Consider the following 23962-nt stretch of genomic DNA (forward strand, 5'->3'; position numbering starts at 1 on the left):
GATCCCAACTTCTGTCTCCTAAATGAATTAACATTTGTGTCTTGACTAACTTATTTAACCAATCAATTAGTTGCAATTCTTGTATCAGAATATTGTCTAGAAGTGTCTCCCAAATTGTGCTAAATAAATATGTACAGGGGCATTGAAAAAAATCAATGAATATATGATAAATCACTCAAAGTTTATAAAATGGTTTTATAAAGGGAAAACACAAATAAACAGTAAGGAGCCTGGTGGGCTACAGTCCATGGGGGTTGCAAAGAGTCCAATATGATTTAGTGACTGAACAACAACAACAAACAGTAATTGAATTGTCGTTCAAAAGTAAACGAAGGACATTCTGGGGAGATAATAATAATAGTGTCATAGTCTCTGACACGCTCCAAATTGCAACACAAAATAAGTCTAATGACATAGCCAAAAGCCCAAGGACAGCATTTCTAATGAAACTTCAAATATCTATTAATGTCAAAATAAAAAGAGACATTTGCGTGACATCAACAGTCATAAGAATTGCATGATTTCAGTGTCAGTGTGGGATCAAGTGGAGGAAAGAAATATGTCATCTAAAAATCTGAGAATAGAGAAAGCCTGGAAATAGTCAACAGATATTCATTGGAAGGCACATAAGGTCAGGTAATGGGAGAACAACAGCTGACACAGGGAGAGTTTGGCTCACCACAATAGCAGAAGAGTTCCAGTGGCCTACCTCATGATCACGGTGGTGGGTACAGTCCACCTCCTTATAGACTTGAGACCTGGCAAGATGTCCTTCATGCACACAGCCTCACACAATGGGAAACAACACAGAGTAGAAGCAAAATTGAATACATAAGGTGTAATAGAGACGATTTACCGTCTGAGTCACCAGAAAAGCTCAAAGGAAAGAGAACAACCACATAAAAGTAGAGGCAGCTAGACATAGGCAGGCAATCTCAGAACAAACCCTCTAATTTTAACACAATAGGAAAACCACAGAAACGGGAACTGTGAACTTAGAAAATCTACTCTGAACTACATCTAGGTGTGTGCATACTCAGTCATGTCTGACTCTTTGTGATCCCATGGACTGGGGTCAGGCTCCTCCTAAACCCAGCAGGCTCCTCTGTCCTTACGATTCTTCAAGCAAAAATACTGGAGTGGGCTGCCATTTCCTTCTCCAGGGGATCTTCCCGACCCAGGGATCAAACTTGAGTTTCCTGCATTGGCAGGAAGATTCTTTATCACTGCGCCACTTGGGAAGCTTAACTATATCTAAGGAAAACTAATTTTACATTAAAATGAGCAAGAGAAAACTACTGAGGTCAAATTCCATACAAAGAAAAAAGAAAAACGAGCAGAATAATATTTGTAAAATGCCTGCTAGACATCTTGTAGAAGAGATAAAAACAATAATATTCTTCTTGAAAACAAGCTAAAATGCATTAACAAAATAATTAAAAACATGAAAAAATAAAATTAATTAGAATTAGAAATACTCAAAAAGTAAGAACATAAAACTCAGGAAAGTAAAAAGAATAAAAGAAAAAATAATTATTTCAGGAAAAGACTAAACTAGAAGGTACACAAGAATGTAAAACAGATTATGTCTTAAGAAAAATAAAATATTAAATAACAAACAAGTTTCAAAGTAAAAGGAAATGACTCAAGAAAAAACTGAACATTAAGTAGACAAAGAATATACAGGCTCTTATGTTTGACTCAGTTTAAGACAAGTGTTTAATTTAGACCAATCAATTGCAGCAGGGGAACATCATCAAATTGCAATGTATAACAACAGTTTTCTCTGCCGTTTTCTAAATGCACAGCAGATATTCCCACAGGTCTCAACCACCAGGACAAACCTGAATAAATTGCATATACATCTTTTTTTTAAGTTTATACCTTGGCTTCAGTTCAGTTCAGTTCAGTCGCTCAGTCGTATCCATGAATCACAGCATGCCAGGCCTTGCTTAGGCTCATCTTTTTTCAGTATTAATTGATTATCACCTATCAATATTACTCAGGATTCATGGGCTTCCCTGGTGGCTCAGTGGTAAAGAATCCACCTGCCAAGGCAAGAGACACAGGTTCAATCCCTGGGTGGGGAAGATCCCCTGGAGAAGAAAATGGCAACCCACTCCAGTATTCTTGCCTGGGAAATCCCATGGATAGAGGAGCCTGGCGGGTACAGTCCCTGGGGTCACAAAAGAGTCGGACATGATTTCGAGACTTAACAATAACAATTCAAGATTTATAGGTAATATTAAGAAATAGTTCAATATTATTGTTAATATATACATGTGCACAAAAGATGTTTTTCCCACTATCTGTTTTTGTTGCATATATCAGCTTTTGCTGATTGGGGAAAATATTTTTTGAAACTCACTTCTGCTTAACAGTCCCTAATATATACAAAGACAGGATTTTCTATTAAGCCAGAAAAAGCTAGATTATATACACAGTAATGCCTTTATTATAATACTGCACACTCAGAAGAACGAACAGTTCAGGAAAAAGCAAAAGCAGAATGGTGTATCTCCCAAGAGCACTCACCAATAACTATGTGCAGTCATCGGTCTCAAAGCCTGTTTCCAGGAAATTCAATCTAAGACAGCAGGACCCCATTCAAAAGCTACAAAAAAACCCAAAAACAAGTGTTTTCCTCTACAAATGAAGATCTTTCACTCCAAGAAGCTCCTTCTTGCCCTCTTGTCTCTCTTCCTTCATTCCAGACTCCTCCATTCCCTAGTCCAATCCATTGTGAAATTTGTCTTTGAGATTGACTTTCCTCCCTAGGTCAGATTTCTCAGAGACTCTGAGATAAAGACTCACAAGAGAGAGATTTTTTTAGAAAAGTTCCTCAACATGGGAGTGTGGAAAACACTCTGGGCAGGCAAGGAATCTAAGGAAGGGAGAAATCTCAGTTAACGTTTCATGGATCATCACTTTGACTCAATCCCACAGAGAAGCTCTGAAGGCAATGTCAGTCTGGGGTAAGAAAGTGGAAGTATTTCTAGGCTGCAGCATCACTGGTTAAGAGCTAAGCAGGGAGGATGTCAATTCCAAGGGACTTCTGTCCTCCAGACACACAATAGTTCCCATCAGCCTGAGGGCAATCTTCCACAGAGTCCCATGGGCTGACCTGAAAGCACAGTGGGGGTCCAGGAGCACAAAAATGACAAAGGATACAAGAGGATAAGAAAGGAATGCAAATAGGCTACAAATCTAGCTTCTTCTATGCACCTGCAGATTACTGTCCTTTCCAAAGCAAGTAAACTCATTTCTTCAGGCATTTCTCTGTTTATCTCTCATCTATAAACTACTTCTGCCCCCAGTTTGGGAATTGAACAAACAGATTCAAAGTTCTCCTTAGTAAAAGAGATTTCTCTTTTCTTTAGTGTTCAGTTCAGTTCAGTTCAGTCACTCAGTCGTGTCCGACTCTTTGTGACCCCATGAATCACAGCACGTCAGGCCTCCTGGAGATCAATCCTGGGTGTTCATTGGAAGGACTGATGCTAAAGCTGAAACTCCAATACTTTGGCCACCTCATGCGACGAGTTGACTCACTGGAAAAGACTCTGATGCTGGGAAGGATTGGGGGCAGGAGGAGAAGGGGATGACAGAGAATGAGATGGCTGGATGGCATCACTGACTCAATGGACATGAGTTTGAGTGAACTCCGGGTTTAGGAAAAGGATATGACTTTTAAAATCACATTTATACAAACTTCAATCTGTTTAATAAAGTTACAGATTATAGAAAACAATAGATATCTAAGTGAAATGGAAAAGAGGTGCTGTTTTCTGGTCAATTCAGGGTAAAACCAAACAGAAATAATTATGTTGGCCCTGATTAGCTGCTTGGAATAGGGTAGCACATTTTGATTTGAACTATCCAAATAATTATCTAGAATTTCTATTTAAATACCTTTCTACGATTTAACTTAGTGTATGAACATAACTACTTCTAAACATAAGTAATAATAATAAATAGTAGCAATGAAAAGTAAAGATTAGCGATGAAAAGTTTCAGAAAGAACAAATTACTTCAATTTAAAGTAAAAGTCCACTTCCACAATACTAGATTACATCATTCAATTGTGTATTCTGTCAAAAATAAGGTGTCCATAGGTTTGTGGATTTATCTCTGGGCTTTCTATTTTGTTCCATTTATATTTCTTCTTTGTGCCAGTACCATACTGTCTTAATGATTGGCTTTATAGTAGAGCCTGAAGTCAGGCAGTTTGATTCCTCCAGTTCCATTCTTTTTTCGCAAGATTGCTTTGGCTATTAGAGGTTTTTTCTATTTCTATACAAATTGTGAAACTATTTGTTCTAGCTCTGTGAAAAATACCGTTCGTAGCTTGATAGGGATTGCATTGAATCTACAGATTGCTTTGGGTAGTATACTCATTTTCACCATATTGATTCTTCCAATCCATGAACACGGTATATTTCTCCATCTATTAGTGTGTCCTCTTTGATTTCTTTCACCAGTGTTTTATAGTTTTCTATATATAGGTCTTTTGTTTCTTTAGGTAGATACATTCCTAAGTATTTTATTCTTTTCATTGCAATGGTGAATGGAATTGTTTCCTTAATTTCTCTTTCTATTTTCTCATTATTAGTGTATAGGAATGCAAGGGATTTCTGTGTGTTGATTTTATACCCTGCAACTTTACTATATTCATTGATTAGCTCTAGTAATTTTCTGGTGGAGTCTTTAGGGTTTTCTGTGTAGAGGATCATGTCATCTGCAAACAGTGAGAGTTTTACTTCTTATTTTCCAATTTGGATTCCTTTTATTTTTTTTTTTTTTTTCTGCTCTGATTGCTTTGGCCAAAACTTCCAAAACTATGTTAAATAGTAGTGGTGAGAGTAGGCACCCTTGTCTTCTTCCTGACTTTAGGGGAATTGCTTTCAATTTTTCACCATTGAGGACAATGTTTGCTGTGGGCTAGTCATATATAGCTTTTATTATGTTGAGGTATGTTCCTTTTATTCCTACGTTCTGGAGGGATTTTATCATAAATGGACAAAGGAGGCAAGAATATACAATGGAGAAAAGACAATCTCTTTAACAAGTGGTACTGGAAAAACTGGTCAGCCACTTGTAAAAGAATGAAACTAGAACACTTCCTAACACCATACACAAAAATAAACTCAAAATGGATTAAAGATCTAAATGTAAGACCAGAAACTATAAAACTCCTAGAGTAGAACATAGGTAAAACACTCTCTGACATAAATCACAGCAGGATCCTCCATGACCCACCTCCCAGAATATTGGAAATAAAAGCAAAAATAAACAAATGAGACCTAATTAAAATTAAAAGCTTCTACACAGCAAAGGAAACTATAAGCAAGGTGAAAAGACAGCCTTCAGAATGGAAGAAAATAGCAAATGAAGCAATGGACAAAGAATTAATCTCAAAAATATACAAGCATCTCCTTCAGCTCAATCCCAGAAAAATAAACGACCCAATCAAAAAATGGGCCAAAGAACTAAGCAGACATTTCTCCAAAGAAGACATACAGATGGCTAACAAACACATGAAAAGATGCTCAGCATCACTCATTATCAGAGAAATGCAAATCAAAACCACAATGAGGTACTGTTTCACACCAGTCAGAATGGCTGCTATCCAAAAGTCCACAAGCAATAAATACTGGAGAGGGTGTGGAGAAAAGGGAATCCCCTTACACTGTTGGTGGGAATGCAAACTAGTACAGCCACTATGGAGAACAGTGTGAAGATTCCTTAAAAAACTGGAAATAGAACTGCCATACGACCCAGAAATCCCACTTCTGGGCATACACACCGAGGAAACCAAAATTGAAAGAGACACATGTTCTCCAGTGTTCATCGCAGCATTGTTTATAATAGCCAAGACATGGAAGCAACCTAGATGTCCATCTGCAGATGAATGGATAAGAAAGCTTTGGTACATATACACAATGGAGTATTACTCAGCCATTAAAATAAATACATTTGAATCAGTGCTAATTAGGTGGATGAAACTGGAGCCTATTATACAAAGTGAAGTAAGCCAGAAAGAAAAATACCAATACAGTATAATAATGCATATATATGGAATTTAGAAAGATGGTAATGATAACCCTGGATACAAAATAGCAAAAGAGACACAGATGTATAGAACAGTCTTTTGGACTCTGTAGGAGAGGGCGAGCGAGGGTGTGATGATTTGGGAGAATGGCACTGAAACATGTATATTATCATATGTGAAACGAAACGCCAGTCCAGGTTCGATGCATGGAACAGGATGCTTGGGGCTGGTGCACTGGGATGATCCAGAGTGATGGTATGGGCAGGGAGGTGGGAGGGGGTTCAGGATGGGGAACACATGTACACCCATGGCGGATTCATATCAATGTATGGCAAAACCAACACAATATTGTAAAGTAATTAGCCTCCAATTAAAATAAATTTATATTAAAAATTTTTTTTAATTTTGTATTCTGTCTTTTCTTCTGAAAAGAGGAGAAATGTAACAAAATAATACCTAAGCGTAAAATCCTGAAGTGAAAGGAGCTAAAATAAAAACTGTTTTCCTTTAATGAGAACAGCATAGTTAAAAACAGCTCCTCTTTTCTGTTCACTTCTCCGAAGTATTCTACTACATAAAACCTAGAATCTTACTTCTATTTAAAAGATAAAGTGAAAACATTCTTTAACAATACACAGAAAAAGAAAGTGAGAGTATAATTCTTAATGTGATATTTCCCACTTTATTATTGAAAATATTTCCAGTCACATGGATTCGAGTCTTATTTCTGCCACTGACTAGCTATGTGATCTTAGACAAATCTCTTTAACTTCTCTAAATCTCAGTATTCTCAATAATATGATGAGTCAGACTTAATAGTATTAAAGATCATTTTCAATACTTTAAAGAGTATGAAATAGGATATATGGCCACAACATAATGGGTCTGATTTTTAACAAACATCGAAGAATTTTAAAAATTCAAAAGTTTCTGTTCTTTAATATTGGGATGTGGAAAACTACACACTTATTCTCACTTATTCTGTTGATTTTGCAATTACACCAAATATTCATTAATTTGGGGGGTCTTTTATTATGAGAATTTTATTTGCTGTACAAATAAATAAGGTTGACTAAGTACATATTTTTCTTTTAAAACTAATAAGATGGCATAGCCTACTAAGCCACTATTTTGTTAAATAAACTTGGAATGAATTTTAATTATTTCAAAAAGTAACATCCATCCTAGTGGATTAAACTCTGCCATACTCAGAACAGTAAAAAAAAAAAAAAATACTACCAATGAATGATAATTCAAAAAGCAGAATTTAAAAATAAATATTGGCAATATCCTTGGCCTAAACTATTATGTCAAAAGAAGAAAATGCCAAACTGGGGATTAAATCAAATACATTACTTTACGCTTATACCTTATTCTTTTAATTCCTCGATATTTGGCTAGGTTGCTGTGACGGTTGGTTTTATCACATCAGTTTTATTTCTCTGGAGAACCCTAGCTAGTACAGGTATTACAGTAAATGGGATATTTAATCCGTTATATACTTTTGAGAGCTCTTATTTTGATTTAAAAACACTCAAAGTTGAAAAGGTAGTTCAGCGAACTCCTTTGTACTTTTCACCTGTTTTTCTCAATGATTATATCTTACATAATTATAGTACAATATCAAAACCAGGATTTTCACAATGGACAACGTGTGTATGTAATTCTAGGTCTTTTGTCACATGTGTAGATTCACATAACCACTACCATTATTATTAAGCTATAGGAAGCTGAAACTCCAATACTTTGGCCACCTCATGCGAAGAGTTGACTCACTGGAAAACACTCTGATGCTGGGAGGGATTGGGGGCAGGAGGAGAAGGGGATGACAATGAGATGGCTGGATGGCATCACCGACTCGATGGACATGAGTTTGAGTGAACTCCGGGAGTTGGTGATGGACAGGGAGGCCTGGCGTTCTGTGATTCATGGGGTCGCAATGAGTCGGACACGACTGAGTGACTGAACTGAACTGAACTATCTCACCATGACAAAGATTTGTCTTGTGCTAACCCTTTATAATTGGAGAAGGCAATTGCACCCCACTCCAGTACTCTTGCCTGGAGAATCCCATGGACGGAGGAGCCTGGCAGGCTGCAGTCCATGGGGTTGCTGAGACTTGGACACGACTGAGCGACTTCACTTTCACTTTTCACTTTCATGCATTGGAGAAGGAAATGGCAACCCACTCCAGTGTTCTTGCCTGGAGAATCCCAGGGACGGCGGAGCGTGGTGGGCTACCATATATGGGGTCGCACAGAGTAGGACACGACTGAAGCGACTTAGCAGCAGCAACCCTTTATAATCACATCCACCCAGCTTCCTTTCAACTCCAGCCCCTGATAACAGCTAGTCTGTTTTCCATCTCTATAATATTACCATTTTTGTATATATGATGAAATTAAAGAATATATCCTTTTGAGATTGGCTTCTTTTACACAATATAGTACTTTTGAGATTTGTCCAAGTTGTACGTTTCAGATGTTTATTGCTTTCTACTGCTGAGTAGCATCCATGGTGCAAATATAGTACAGTTTAACAAGTCACCTATTGAGGGACTTTTTTGTTGTTTCCATTTTTTTTTTTACACTACAGATAAACTGCTCTGGATAACTGTGTTCATGTCTGTGTGTGGATAAGTTTTCTTTTTTTCTGGGGCAAACGACAAATAGTGCAATTGCTGGGTTGTATGGTAAGCACTTGTATCTTTCAAGAAACTGCCAAGCAATTTTCCAAAGTGACAGCAAAGTTTTACATCCTGTCTAGAAATATATGAGTGATCCAGTTTCTCCACACACTCACTAGTAGTTGGTATTGTCACTATTTTTATTTTAATTTTTCTGATAGGTATATGGGCTTCCTTGGTGGCTCAGACAGTAAAGAATCCACCTGCAATGTAGGAGACTCAGATTTGATCCCCAGATCGGGAAGATTCCCTGGAGAAGGGAAAGACGATCCACTCCAATATTCTTGCCTGAAGAAGCTCATGGACAGTAGAGCCTGGCGGGCTGTAGTCCATAGGTTTGCAAAGAGTCAGACACAACTGAGAGGCCAAGCACATAGCACAATAGGTATATTGTGGTGATATTTCACAGTGATTTAAATTTGTATATTTCCTAGTGGATACTGAGTTCAGACATCTTTTAACATTTTTATTTACCATCAGTATATTCCCTTCAGTGAAATGAAACTTCATGTTTTTCATCTATGTTAAAAATGTATTGTCTTCCTTTTTATAGCTGAGTTTTGAGAGCTACACATATATTCTAGATATGAATCCTTTGTCAGATATGTGGTATACAAATGTTTTTATCAATGAGCAGTGTTATTTTTATCCTCTTAGATCTTTAAGAGAGCACAAATTTTTGAGTTTTTTTTATAACGTCTCATTTATTTTTTATTTTTAATAGAATATGTTTTTGGTGGCATGCTTAAAAACTCTTCCACATGCCTTGGGCCCAAAGATTTTCTCATGTTATCTTCTAAAAGTTTTATAATTTTACTTTTTGCACTTAATCTAGAAGCTATTCTTTGGTAAAAGGTCTGAGGTTTGGATCAAGGTTTGTTTGTTTGTTTTTCCATAGACATGCAATTAATCCAGTTCCATTTAATGAATATACTAGCTTTCTTCCATTTAACTGCTTTTGCAACTTTGTCAAAAGTGTGTGGGAAATAGTTTTATGGGGTCATCTCTGGGTTTTCTATTCAGTTCCATAGATCCATGGATCTGTTCCTCCACTAATATGACACAGTTTTCAGTACTGTATCTATATCTTAAAATTTTGTAGAACGATAACTCCAATTTTTATCTTCTTTTTGAAAATGTTTTTGTTCTTTTTCTTTTCATATAAATTTTACAATAATCTTGTTAACATCTGCAAAAAATCATACTGAGATTTTGATAAGGAATTATGTTAAATCTGTTTACTAATTTGAGGAGATCTTGAGATCTTTACAGTGTTGAGTATTCCAAACTATTAGACAGTATGTCCCTTCAATTATTTAGATCTTTGATTTCTTTTTCATCAGCATTTAGTAGTTTTCAGCACACGTCATGTTCTTTGCAAATTTATCTTTCTGAATAATTTAAATGGTACTGTAATTTTTATTTCAGTTTTCACATTTTCATTGCTAGAAATAAGACTATAGTTGATTTTTGTGTATATATTTTATACCCTATGGCCTTAAACTTGCTTATCGGGTATGATTTTTTTATTCAGTATTTTGGATTTTCTATATAGAAAATTGTCATCTATAAACAGGGACAGTTATATTATTTCTTTTTTACTTTTCTGAGCTATATGCCTTTCATTGCCTTTTCTTGCTTTATGGTCCTGGCTAGAACTTCCAATAATGTGTTGAATAGCAATGGTGAGAGGACACATCTTACTCTTAACCAATTTTAGAGGAAAGCTTTCCATCATTCACAAATATGTTAGCTTCAAGTTTTTCTAGTATATATTTTTATCAAGTTGAAAAAGTTCTGTGTTTCCACTTTTTTACTAAATTTTATCATGAGTCAATGTTGAATTTTCTCACATGTTCTTTGTGCCTCAATTGATATGATCATGTGATACCACTTCTTTAGCCTATTAATATGCCAAATTACCTTGATTTAAAACATTGAATCATATTTGCATCTTTGAGATGAAACTCATTTGGTAATGTTGCTTAATTCTTCTCACATGTTGCTGAATTCTACTTGTTAATATTGTGTTAAGAGGTGATTCAGGGCTTCCCTGGTGGCTCAGCTGGTAAATAATCTCCCTGCAATGTCAGACTTTATTTTTTTGGACTCCAAAATCACTGCAGATGCTGATTGCAGCCATGAAATTAAAAGACACTTACTCCTTGGAAGGAAAGTTATGACCAGCCTAGATAGCATATTAAAAAGCAGAGACATTACTTTGCCAACCAAGGTCCGTCTAGTCAAGGCTATGGTTTTTCCTGTGGTCATGTATGGATGTGAGAGTTGGACTGTGAAGAAAGCTGATCGCCGAAGAATTGATGCTTTTGAACTGTGGTGCTGGAGAAGACTCTTGAGAGTCCCTTGGACTGCAAGGAGATCCAACCAGTCCATTCTAGAGGAGATCAATCTTGGGTGTTCATTGGAAGGACTTATGCTAAAGCTGAAACTGCAATACTTTGGCCACCTCATGCAACGAGTTGACTCACTGGAAAAGACTCTGATGCTGGGAGCGATTAGGGGTACGAGGAGACGGGGACGACAGAGAATGAGGTGGCTGGACGGCATCACCGACTCGATGGACATGAGTTTGAGTGAACTCCGGGAGTTGGTGATGGACAGGGAGGCCTGGCGTGCTGTGGTTCATGGGGTCACTAAGAGTCGGACACGACTGAGCGATTGAACTGAACTGAACTGAATGTGGAAGACCTGGATTTGATTGCTGGGTTGGGAAGATCCCCTGGAGAAGGGAATGGCTACCCACTCCAGCATTCTGGCCTGGAGAATTCCATGGACTATACATGAGTTGCAGAGAGTGGGACAGGACTGAGCAACTTTCACTTTCAAGAAGTTTTACATCTATATTCATGTGGATATTGATCTGTCATTTTCTTTTGTGGGGGTGTATTATCGTTACTTAGTTTACTATCAGGGTAACATTAGCATCATGTAATGAATTGAGAAGTGTTCCCTCTTTATTTTTTTTGGAAAAGAACTGTATAGAATTGACGTTAACTCTACTATAAATATTTGGTAGAACTCTCTTATGAACCTATCAAAATCTGGAGATCTATTTTTGGAGAGGTTTTCTATTATAAATTCAATTTCTTCAATAGTTAAATAATCAATATCATTTTGAATGAGTTATGGTATTTTGTGCATTTCAAGGAATTTGTTCATCTATGTTTTAAAACATACATGTGTAGAGCTGTACACACATATATAATAATGTCCTTTTATTATCTTTTTGATGCCTCCAAGATCTATAGACATATCTTGTTTCATTTCAATTATTAATAATTTGTGACTTGTCCCTATTTTGCTTTGTCAGTCTTACTAAAAAATAGTCACTTTTATTGATCTTTTCAAACAACCTTTTGTTTTATCCATTTTCTCAAATATTTTGTCTGCATTTTCTTTGATTCCTGCTCTATATTTATTATTTTCATTATTCTGCTTGCTTTAGTTTGCTTCCCTTTTTCTAATTTCTTGATATGGAAACTTAAGACTACTGATTAAGGATTTTTTTTCTCATTCAAATTAAGCAATTAGTACTGTATGTTTCCCTCTCAACACTGTTTTATCTGCTTTCCACATGTTATAATGTATTTTGATTTTTGTTCAGTTCAATTTGTTTCCCTTGAGACTTCTTTGACCCATGGATTATTTAGAAGTGTACTGTTTAGTTTTCCAGTGTTTCAAGGATTTCCTGTATGATTTCAGCTCTACACTGGCTGAAACTTGTTTTATGATCCAGGCTATGGTTTATCTTAGTATATCCTCTGTGGGCAATTGATTTTTAAAAAAGTTATTTTCAGCTGCTGCTGCTGCTGCTGCTAAGTCGCTTCAGTTGTGACCGACTCTGTGTGACCCCATAGATGGCAGCCCACCAGGCTCCGCCGTCCCTAGGATTCTCCAGGCACGAACACTGGAGTGGGTTGCCATTGCTTTTCATCTAGGGTTGTGAAAATTGTTCTATAAATGTTGGTAATACCCTTTTGTTTGATAAGACTGAGAGTTCTTCAATATTCATACTGATTTTTTATCTAGTTGTTCTATGAATTATTGAGGGGTATTGAAGTTTCTAATTATAAATACATTTGATATTTGATTAGGCTGATATTGTAAACAGGAAATTATGGTTCATAATATTTTTAAACTGTTTATTCCTTATATTCAAAGATGTTACTTTGTCTTTTGCATGCATGCTAAGTCACTTTGGTTGTGTCTGACTCTTTGCGATACCAAGGACTGTGGCCTGCCAGGCTCCTCTATTTATGCAATTCTCCAGGCAGTGGGTTGCCATGCCTTCCTCCAGGGGATCTTCCTGACCCAGGGATGGAACCTGCATCTCTTACACCTTCAGCATTAGCAGGCAGGATCTTACCATTTGTGCCACCTGGGAAGCCCCTAATATCCAGTCAATTTCTATGCATTCTTAAAAGTTCTGATAATTCAATTAGTACTCTATATTTTAAGCAAATCATCATTTCATATGCAAAGTACAAACATATTGACTTTGTTTTCAATTCCTTTACGTACGATTTCTTTTGTTATTAACATTGGCTAAAAAGTCTGGAAAATATTAAGATGGTTGTCATCGTTGTACCTCATTTACATAATTATCTTTTCCAGTAGTTAAAAATGTTAATGCTTAATATGTATTATAGCATGGAAAATATGCCACAGCATAAAAATTTCATACTGACTCACTTTTTAGAGTGAGGGTGCAGAAAAGGGAAGGGGAGAAACATAGTGACTGAGAAAATTCTCTTATGTACCTTCAGCAACGCCTAAGGGAAACTGTGGAGGTCAGGCAAAAATATTCTCCTACTGAGTAGGTATATGCTTTGGTTTCCTTACTGAACTCAGTAGGATTTACTGATTTCTATTGCTCCAAGACCTACTCTTTTTTTTAACATCCTCTCTGTATTTTCTAATTTATGTTTGTCATTTGTTATAATGAATATAGATAGATATATTTTTATCAGGATTGAATATTGTAAAAGGTAGTGATTCATGTATGTCATTAGCAGAAAAGTAAATACTGAAGAGTACAAAATGTTCTGAGCTTGTATAATGGAATCTAAAAAATGTTCATATGTTTAACAAATAAATTCATCTTCTATTTTCAAACTATTTTGCAATAAGCTCAGACTGTTTTGGAAGATATTTTCTCTTCTACCAATATAGGATGAGGTTACAATGACCAGAAAGTCAAAAGATAGAGATAATTTGATCATTAAGGTGGTTTTTCATAAAATTTTGCATTTATAACAGACAGTACAGATCCAGGTGAACTGGAGAAAGAGACAGAGACAGACAGACAGAAAGAGAGATAAAGAAAGCGGGAGATAGAAACTTGGCAAGGAAAAACTTAATTTGTGTGAGTGGATGACCTAATGGTGTTATAAAAATAAACCAGTCTATAATAATTTTAACTAAAATTTTTAACCATAACTATGGTTTAGAAAAAACTTTAGATCATTTTTGACACAATGTTGATAATTGGGTGCTCTATTGTCCATACTCATGCCATCCAAAAAACACTTTTATACAAACAGAATGAAATATTTATTTGATTAAATAGTATCAGGAATCTTAAAAAACAATAATACTGGTGTACTAACCCACTGGGCTTCCCTGGTGACTCATTGGTAAAGAATTCACCTGCCAATCCAGAAGATGCAGGAGACTCAGGTTCAATCTCTGCCTCCAGAAGATCCCCTGGAAAAGGAAATGGCAACCCATTCCAGTATTCTTGTCTAGGAAATCCCATGGATAGAAGAGCCTGGTGGACCACAGACCATGACGTCATGAAAAGTCAGACAGGACTTAGTAACTAAGTATGTGAACACACACCAACTCATTAGTTAATCTTCTTTCAATAATATTTTTCATAGAAGAAAGTTATTATGCATTTCCTGAAAGAATGAAAGTAAATCTAATTTAAATGACCTATAGGTGTATATCGGAGAAGGCAATGGCAAGCCACTCCAGTACTCTTGCCTAGAAAGTCCCATGGATGGAGGAGCCTGGTAGGCTGCAGTCCATGGGGTCGCTAAGGGTCGGACATGACTGAGCGACTTCACTTTCAGTTTTCATTTTCACACACTGGAGAAGGAAATGGCAACCCACTCCAGTGTTCTTGCCTGGAGAATCCCAGGGACAGGGGAGCATGGTGGGCTTCCGTCTATGGGGTCACACAGAGTCGGACACAACTGAAGTGACTTAGCAGCAGCAGCAGCATAGGTGTATATATTTTCAACTCACCATTTTTCACTGGAATAATTATGATTTTATATATAGATATATATAAAGAGATCAATATTTTAAACAAAATAAAAATTCTACTTAAAGTATGTTTTACAGAAATAGTCACCCCTCAATGCAATTATCATGTGAAACATAGAGAAAAAATAATCAGTCCCACCAGGCTCCTCTGACTATGGGATTCTCCAGGCAAGGATACTGGAGTGGGTTGCCATGCCCCTCTCCAGGTGATCCTTCTGGACCAGGGATCAAACCCAGGTTTCCCACATTGCTAACTAATCATAAGTATCCACCCAGGGAGAAAATGAGAATGCAAATATGGGTAAACCAGGATTTGTAATGTATTTATTTTTCATTTAAACATTTGATAAGATTTTTTCAAAAAGAAATTATGTGACAGAAATAAGTAAAAAGAGTTATTTACTGGCTTAGAGAGAGGAAACAGGAAGAGGATAATTGAAAAGTCCTCCTAAGCCTGTGTAAACAACAGATTCCCTGGGGATGACACTTGGACAAGCTTTACATGGTATATTATAAAAATGCTACTTAAAAATCTGTTTTACAGAAATAGTGTCCCTCAATGACATTGTCACATGAAACATAGAGAAAAAATAAGCAGTCCTTAGTAACAGAGGAGTACTTGTTCTGTCTTCAAAACAAGGTTTTGTAACAGTCAAGGTTCAGTGTAGCTGAAGACACTGATATACGTAAGTAAGAATATCATTGAGCTCATATTGTATTCACTCAAGGATGAAAAGAATTGAGAGGAAATGTGAATCCTGTTTTTCAAAACAACCCTGGTGTTAAAAATATGCAGAATGCTTGAATTAGCTCTACACATGCAAAATCATTTGAGGAAAATACAGAAATGGAATTCATCTCGTTTTGGGCAAATTGACCAACTCTGAGGTGAAATATCAAATAAGCCAACATAAATTGTTTGTGCTTGGTGAGGGACAATGACTGTCAGGAGACTCATGTCTAACTAATCTTGAAGTATTCACCCAAGGAGAAAATGAGAATGCAAATATGGGTAAACCAGGATTTGTAATGTATTTATTTTTTATTTAAACATATGATAAGATTTTTCAAAAAGAAATTATGTGACAGAAATATGTAAAAGGAATTATTTCCTGGCTTAGAGAGAGGAAGCAGGAAGAGGAAAAGTGGAAAGTCCTCCTAAGCCTGTGTAAACAACGGATTCTCTAAGGATAACACTTGGACCAGCTTTACATGATATTTTATAAAGATCTCCAATCTTTCAAATAATGTTAAAGTCTCCATGGACTCAAATGTCATTCTGATGGATAGAAAGCAGCCTTAATGTAAAAAAATATGAGTGGATAGAAAAATAGTAACTGCTTTTTAACCTTCTATATATGATATGTTTGTCAAATTTATTCCCAAATCTCTTACAGTGAATTAGATTCCAAAGAAAGAGCTAAACCAAAGAACTACATTTTAAAAGTCAATGTAAATTTCCAACTTTGACCAAAACCATCAGGGTGGAGTGTTGACTAAATGACTGTAGGTGAAAAATAAGTAATGCTGGCCATTGTAAAAACAAGTTATTAGAAGAAAAATTATTCATGTACCATTGTACAAAGACAATATTTGTTCATGCTTCGGAATCTGTTTTCTTTTTGCTACTGATCCTCAGAAAAGGTAAAATTTTTAAAAGAATAGTCCTGTTCCTTATAACTCCCTGATGCTACATCTATTTACACATGTTGTCCCTGAAGAGAGAATGCAGTATAGTTCAGAACCAAAACCATCGCCTTATGGACGACAGAAATTTAAGAAGTTAGTTCTACTTAGAGAAGAAAGTTAAAGCCACATAGGAATCCTGTTTGCTATTGTTTTTGCTGTTGCTCTTACTGTTCATGGTGGTAGTGGTGTTTGGTGGGGTAACTATTGTTATTACTCACCTTTTTCTGGAATCATACAACCCAAGCAGGTGACCTGATAAAACAATATTTGGGCTTCCCTGGTGGTTCAACTGATAAAGAATCTGCCTGCAATGTGGGAGACCTGGGTTTGATCCCTGGATTGGGAAGATCCCCTGGAGAAGGGAATGGCTACCCACTCCAGTATTCTGGCCTGGAGAATTCCATGGACTGTATAGTCCACGGGGTCACAGAGTCGGACACAACAGTATTTACCGTAGGTCAAATAATTTTGAGTTAAATTTTTGCTGATGAAGAATCTCCTGCTCCATGAACTGTCACACTCTGTGCTCATGAGAAGATATCAGTGACAGATTAGACCAGCTCTTCACTAAACCTCAGATAAAAATAATTTTCCTTTATCTTGGCATGCTATTATTTGGCTTCATTTCTACTTGGCTGTTCTGACTTGCCATCCAAAATGAAATTAGGGTTTGATGGTAAAGAAAAGAACTACAGTGCCCTGATTTCATATTTCAGATAACATTAAGACTTAGAATAAAGAGAGAAATTATTTTACCACAGAGGTATGACAACATATCTCTAACTAGTAATTCAGTAATTTGCCTGGCTTTGTCTTTAACTCACATCTCTCCTCTGTGACACTGAGGCAGCTATTAAGAAGCTAGTTGAGGATTCCAAGAATTAGTATTTCATCCATCTCAAATACAGTTTTATCTCCTTAGAAATAAGAGACAAGTGAAAAAAAATTTTCTGCTGCAAAGGACATTCTAAGATTAAATGATAGAAGACTTTATATTGGTTCTGATGGTAAATATAAGATGCTAAGGGGAAAAACTGAAACTCTAGGAGATTTTGAAAGCCAAAACAGTTTTAAACAATAACAAATGTCGTAACAATGTAAGTCAATTTCATTCAATTCAAAGGCAAGATCTGAAGGAACTGCCACAGTGAGTCAGCATCTACCTAAAGAGAGCTGTTTGGAAATGGTGGTTCACTTCATTGTCAGTTTTGTGGCCTGTGGCCATTTGTAATTGCGTTCTTGATTGACAGTGGTTGGATTGAAAATCAGGTTGGAAATTAATGAAGTCAATACAGGAAATCCACTCTTGCTTTCGAAAATCACTTAATCAATTACAATCAGTCCATATTCTCATCACTCATGTCTTAATCCCTGGAAACTTCCTGAATACTGATGTAAAAATAAATAACTATTTTAGCGATACTGAATATTTCTTGATAATTCCTGAATTCAAGAAGTTATAACTCAAACAAGAAGACAAGATTAACACATCTGATACAGTAACAAATAAAATGTACAACAATTCTGCTCAGAGAACAAATGTCAGCGAACCGGAAAATGATGCTGCAACAATTTTTCTAGACTGAAAGTAAAAGAATAAAAAAGGGGAAAAATGTAGATTTCTTCAACTCAACATTGATTATGGGTTTCCATGGTGGCTCAGATGATTAAGAATCTGCCTACAATGCAGGAGACCCAGGTTCGATCCTTGGGTCAGGAAGATTCCCCTGGAGGAGGGCATGGCAACCAACTCCAGTATTCTTGCCTGGAGAATTCCATGGACAAAGGCGCCTGGTGGGCAACAGTCCACAGGGTCGCAAAGAGCCAGACACGATTGAGTGACTAACACTTTCACTTTCATTAGTGAGAACTCTACAATTTTCTAAGTAAAGGGGATAATTAATCATAAGTATACTTGGGTATATTATGTATGAAAGTAAAGGTCAAGTGATCGAACCATCAGAACTGCAGAGAGTGCCCATTTAAGCCTTAGGAAAAATAAACAAAACTCAATTTTCTATTTTTTTTGTGATTGGGATAATTAAGTTCTAGTCTGTTAGCAGGCTTGATGATTGTAACGTGATATTGTCTATTTAACTATACTGTGATTAGATCTCTGGGACTTATTTGCTGCTAGTTTTAAATTTCTGCCCTTAACATAAGACACGTACATTGAACTATCACTACAATGGCTATCATATGACAATATATAAACATATCATATCAACATGCTATAGACCTTAAATTTACATGATGCTATTGGTGGACTATAGTCCATGGAGTCTCAAAGAGTCAGACAACAATTTAGTGACTAAACAACAGCAACTTATGTCAAATATTTTTCAATAAAAAAAGAAAACAGAACTCAAACGCCACTAACAGAACAAGTTTGCTCTCTCTCTCGTTCTTTCTTGCTCTATCTCTCCTCAATTCCAGGTAAAGTTAAAAAAAGAAATTTAGGATCAGACTGGCCTAACTTAAGTGAAGTGCCTATCTTCATCTGGCAAATAAAATAACCCCCCTCTCTCCCTGCCAATGGGTGGAGGCAAGTAAAACATTATTCTATGAAGCACGTTTCAAAAGAAAAAAAGGGCATGCAAGAGGTAGTTAAGGATTCTCAGTAAATAAATAAACAATACAATTGTCCAACTTTGGGGGACAACAAAATCTATCAAATTAAACATTCTAGTCCATTACAAAGCATATTTTAGATGGTGATGGTATAAATATTAAAATGCCAAAAGCACATGTATCTTAAGTTTTAAAAATGCATCCACACCAAAGTTTCAGAAGCACTAAGAATATTCAAGAAAACAATGAGGAAATAAGACCTGAACTCTAACACATGAAAATAGAAATTTTACTAGTTGACCTAAAAGAGTAGATAAATGTACACACACAGAGAAGTCAAACCAACAAACAGAAACAAACATAGAAAAAAGTATATTTTGTTCAAGAGGATTGAAAATTATTCAGAATTTGTTGCTCCTTTATCTTTAAAAGTAAATAAAAATAAAGCATTCACACTCCAGATGTCTGCTGTGCTTAGTCCCTCAGTCGTGTCTGACTCTTTGCAATCCCATGGACTATAGCCTGCCAGGCTTCTCTGTCCATGTGATTCTCCAGGCAAGAATATTGGAATGGGTTGCCATCCCTCCTCCAGGGAATCTTCCCAACTCAGGGATCGAACCCAAGTCCCCTGCATTGCCAGCGGATATTTTTTAAATCATTTGAGCCACCAGGGAAGCCTGAGAATACTGGCGTGGGTAGGCTATCCTGTCCCAGGAGATCTCCCGGACCCAGGAATCGAACCAGGATCTCCTACACTGCAGGTGGATTCTTTACCTCCCAGCTACCAGGGAAGCCCAATATACTTCATAGCTAAGAGCCATTCCCAGTGGAAAATAGAGGCAGTATATTTGAAATGAAAAGGTGGTGCTCTATTTACTTGTTTTGTATAGTAATTTTCTTGGGTTGTCAAATTTGATTACTAAAAAAATTACCACCTATTATAGAAGTGAATTGAAATAAAATTGGTACAATTATTAATGTAGATGAAATACTATTACTTAGAAAAAAAATTACTAAACAGAAAGATGTCATATATTAAGCTGCTTTTTTCTCTTAAACACTAGAAATTTTAAATCTCCGCAAATGTAGCACTTTCTTAGGTGAGAATTTTCCAAGAAATATTCTGTTTTTTAGTGTAAAATCTGTGCAGATGTCAAACATCTGATGGTGAAAAAGCAAGATTATATTTAGCTTTAACTCAGACTTTTTTGGAGAAGTGGATTTATGTTTACTTTACAAAGGCATATGTTCATTTTGAGTGTTAGTGTGTTGATGAGAAGAGAAGAGAAATATTTTAAGGTAACAATTATAAAGGCAAGAGGAATAAAAATAAATAACATTTGTTGCTGAAATCTCAAAGATTACTTAATCCAAACAAGTTAATATGCATGAAACTATATTTTCTAGTAGATATGACTCTAGAAAAATGGAAAGTGTCTAATATAGATGCTTATTAGAGTGTCTATGTTAGTGTCTACATAGTGTTTCTCTAATATAATGTTTCCCATTTCTACCGAGTCTAGTAAAAAAATATTATAAAATTAAACATAATCAACTTTAACTCAGAGTATATATTTCTTCATTGTATATGCAACTAGATCATTTAAGGGTTATTCACTCTGTTATAAAAATTCTTTTCATTTCTGCTTAGTTCCTAACTAGCCAATGAGTAAACTATATTAGTATGTCAAAAGCTGACATTTAAAACATGTTTATTTTTATTAAGGCTTAGATATGTGTGCTAAGTTGCTTTCATAGTGTATGACTCTTTGTGACGCTATGGACTGTAGTCTGCCAGGCTCCTCTGTCCATGGGATTCTCTAGGCACGAATACTGGAATGGGTTTTCATTTCCTACTCCAGGGGATCTTTCCGACCCAGGTACTAACTCGTGTCTCTTAGTGTCTCCTGCATTGGCAGGGGACTTCTTTACCACTAGCGCCACCTGTAAAGCCCCTAACTCAGATAAAGCTGGAAACAAAAGCTACTTTCTTGCAATTCCAAGATTGCTAGAAAGACTGCCACCCCCCTAAATCAATCTCTCCATGCTTGTTTGTACCTATACTTCCTGTATCAGTTCAGTTCAGTTCAGTCGCTCAGTTGTGTCCAACTCTTTGCGACCCCATGAATCACAGCACTCCAGGCCTCCCTGTCCATCACCAACTCCCGGAGTTCACTCAAACTCATGTCCATCGAGTCGGATAGGAGTTGATAATTCTTCTCATGGTTTTGAATCCATTAAAATTAACACCACATGGAAAGGGTAGTACTTTAAGGAAGTAATCTGTTAAATATCCTTCAGAATAAGGGAGATTCATTCAGACTAGAATGGCTGTTATCAAAAAGGAAAAGAATAACAAGTCTTGGGAAAGATATAGAAAACGGGAATTCATATACTATTGGTAGGAATGCAAATTGGCACAGCCATTATAGAACAGTGTGGAGGTTTCTCAAAAACTTAAAAATAGAATTACCATATGATCCAGTAATCCTACTTTTGGGTATATATGCAAATAAGCAAAAGCAATCTATTGAAGAGATAGCTGCACTCCCATTTAACTACCACTTAATCAAAATAACAAAGATATGAAAATAATGTACATGTCCATCAATGCATGAATAGATGAAGACGTGAATGTGACATATATACATAATGAAATTTTATTCAACCTTTAAGAAAAGGAAATCTTGCACTTGCAACACCATGGATGAACCTTCAGGACATTATGCCAACTGAAATAAGTCAGACACAGACAGAAAGATAAATATTGCATGATGTCACTTCCATGTGAAATCTAAAATAGTGTAACTCATAGAAGCAGAGAGTAGAAAGATGGTTGCCAGGGGTGGAGGGGTAGAGAACTGGAATGAGGAGATGTTGGTCAAAATGTACAAAATTTCAGTGATGCAAGATAAATGAGTTCTGGAAACATACATCAAGGGGACTACAGTTAATAGTACTGTATTCAATACTTGGAATCTGCTAAGAAGACAGATCTTAAATTAGGTATTTTCAATATACACACACAATGGTAACTTTATAAAGGTGACAGATAAGTTATTTAGCTTGATTGTGGATCTTTTCACAATGTATAAATATATTGAAACATCAAGTGCACTACGTTAAATCTATACAACTTTTAAAAGTCAAAGATTTCTCAATAAATTTATTTTTTGAAAAAGGATATAATTTGAATAGGAAACAACAGCATGATTCTGGGATGTAATATGGAAAGAAGAAAAACTTGGGTAGGAATGAGAAGTAATTTGGGGAAGGATAGGCTTCCCTGGTAGCTCGGCTGGTAAAGAATCTGCCTGTTATGCAGGAGACCCTGGCTCCATTCCTGGGTTGGGAAGGTCCCCTGGAGACGGGATAGGCTACCCACTCCAGTATTCTTGGGCTTCCTTGGTGGCTCAGATAGTAAAGAATCTGCCTGCAATGTGGGAGACCTGGGTTTGATCCCTGGGTTGGGAAGATCCCCTGGAGTAGGAAATGGCAACCCACTCCAGTATTCTTGCCTGGAGTATCCCCACAGACAGAGACGCCTGGGGGGCTACAGTCCATGGGTTGCAAGGAGTCAGACAGGATTGAGCGACTAAGCACATCACAGCACACATGAGAGCCTTACTCAACACCCACACAGGACTTTGATGACTCTCAGGAAACAAGTTTAAGAAACTACAGCAAGTAGCTAAAGACTACAAGTCCTAAAGCACTCAAAACAATCATACCTAAATAATATATCATTTAGGACTCTACATTTCTGATAAACTGTTTTTTAAAACAAAGGGAATAATAAAACAAAAATTAGATTTGTGGTTACCTGAGGGAAGCTGGCAGATGCTGATTGCAGCCATGAAATTAAAAGACGCTTACTCCTTGGAAGGAAAGTTATGACCAACCTTGATAGTATATTAAAAAGCAGAGACATTACTTTGCCAACCAAGGTCCGTCTAGTCAAGGCAATGGTTTTTCCCGTGGTCATGTATGGATGTGAGATTTGGACTGTGAAGAAAGCTGATCGCCGAAGAATCGATGCTTTTGAACTGTGGTGTTGGAGAAGACTCTTGAGAGTCCCTTGGACTGCAAGGAGATCCAACCAGTCCATTCTAAAGGAGATCAATCCTGGGTGTTCATTGGAGGGACTGATGCTGAAGCTGAAACTGCAATACTTTGGCCACCTCATGCGACGAGTTGACTCACTGGAAAAGACTCTGATGCCGGGAAAGGTTGGGGGCGGGAGGAGAAGGGGACGACAGAGAATAAGATGGCTGGATGGCATCACCGACTCTGTGGACATGAGTTTGAGTGAACTCCGGGAGTTGGTGATGGATAGGGAGGCCTGGCATGCTGTGATTCATGGGGTCGCGGAGAGTCGGACACGACTGAGCGACTGAAGTGAACTGAACTGAACTGAGGGAAGCTGGCAGAGCACTTAGGTAGTGTCAGTGTTATTGCCAACGTAATTAATCTTAAATTGGAAGGTGGATTCTCAGGTGTTTATTTTATGCTTCACAGTTTTCATATACCCATTGATATAACTCAAATATTATTACTTTTTGAATGAAGCACAGAAGAAAATAGTTACGTTCATACATTGCTGAAGACTGGCACTAGGTTAAACAAGGCTAAATGTGTGCAGAAGTACTGGAAAGACGTCAAGGATTTCCTTA

This window comes from Moschus berezovskii, chromosome 18 (genome assembly GCF_049115385.1).
Source record: "Moschus berezovskii isolate FMDL1 chromosome 18, NW_MosBer_1.0, whole genome shotgun sequence".
Classification (NCBI taxonomy): domain Eukaryota; kingdom Metazoa; phylum Chordata; class Mammalia; order Artiodactyla; family Moschidae; genus Moschus; species Moschus berezovskii.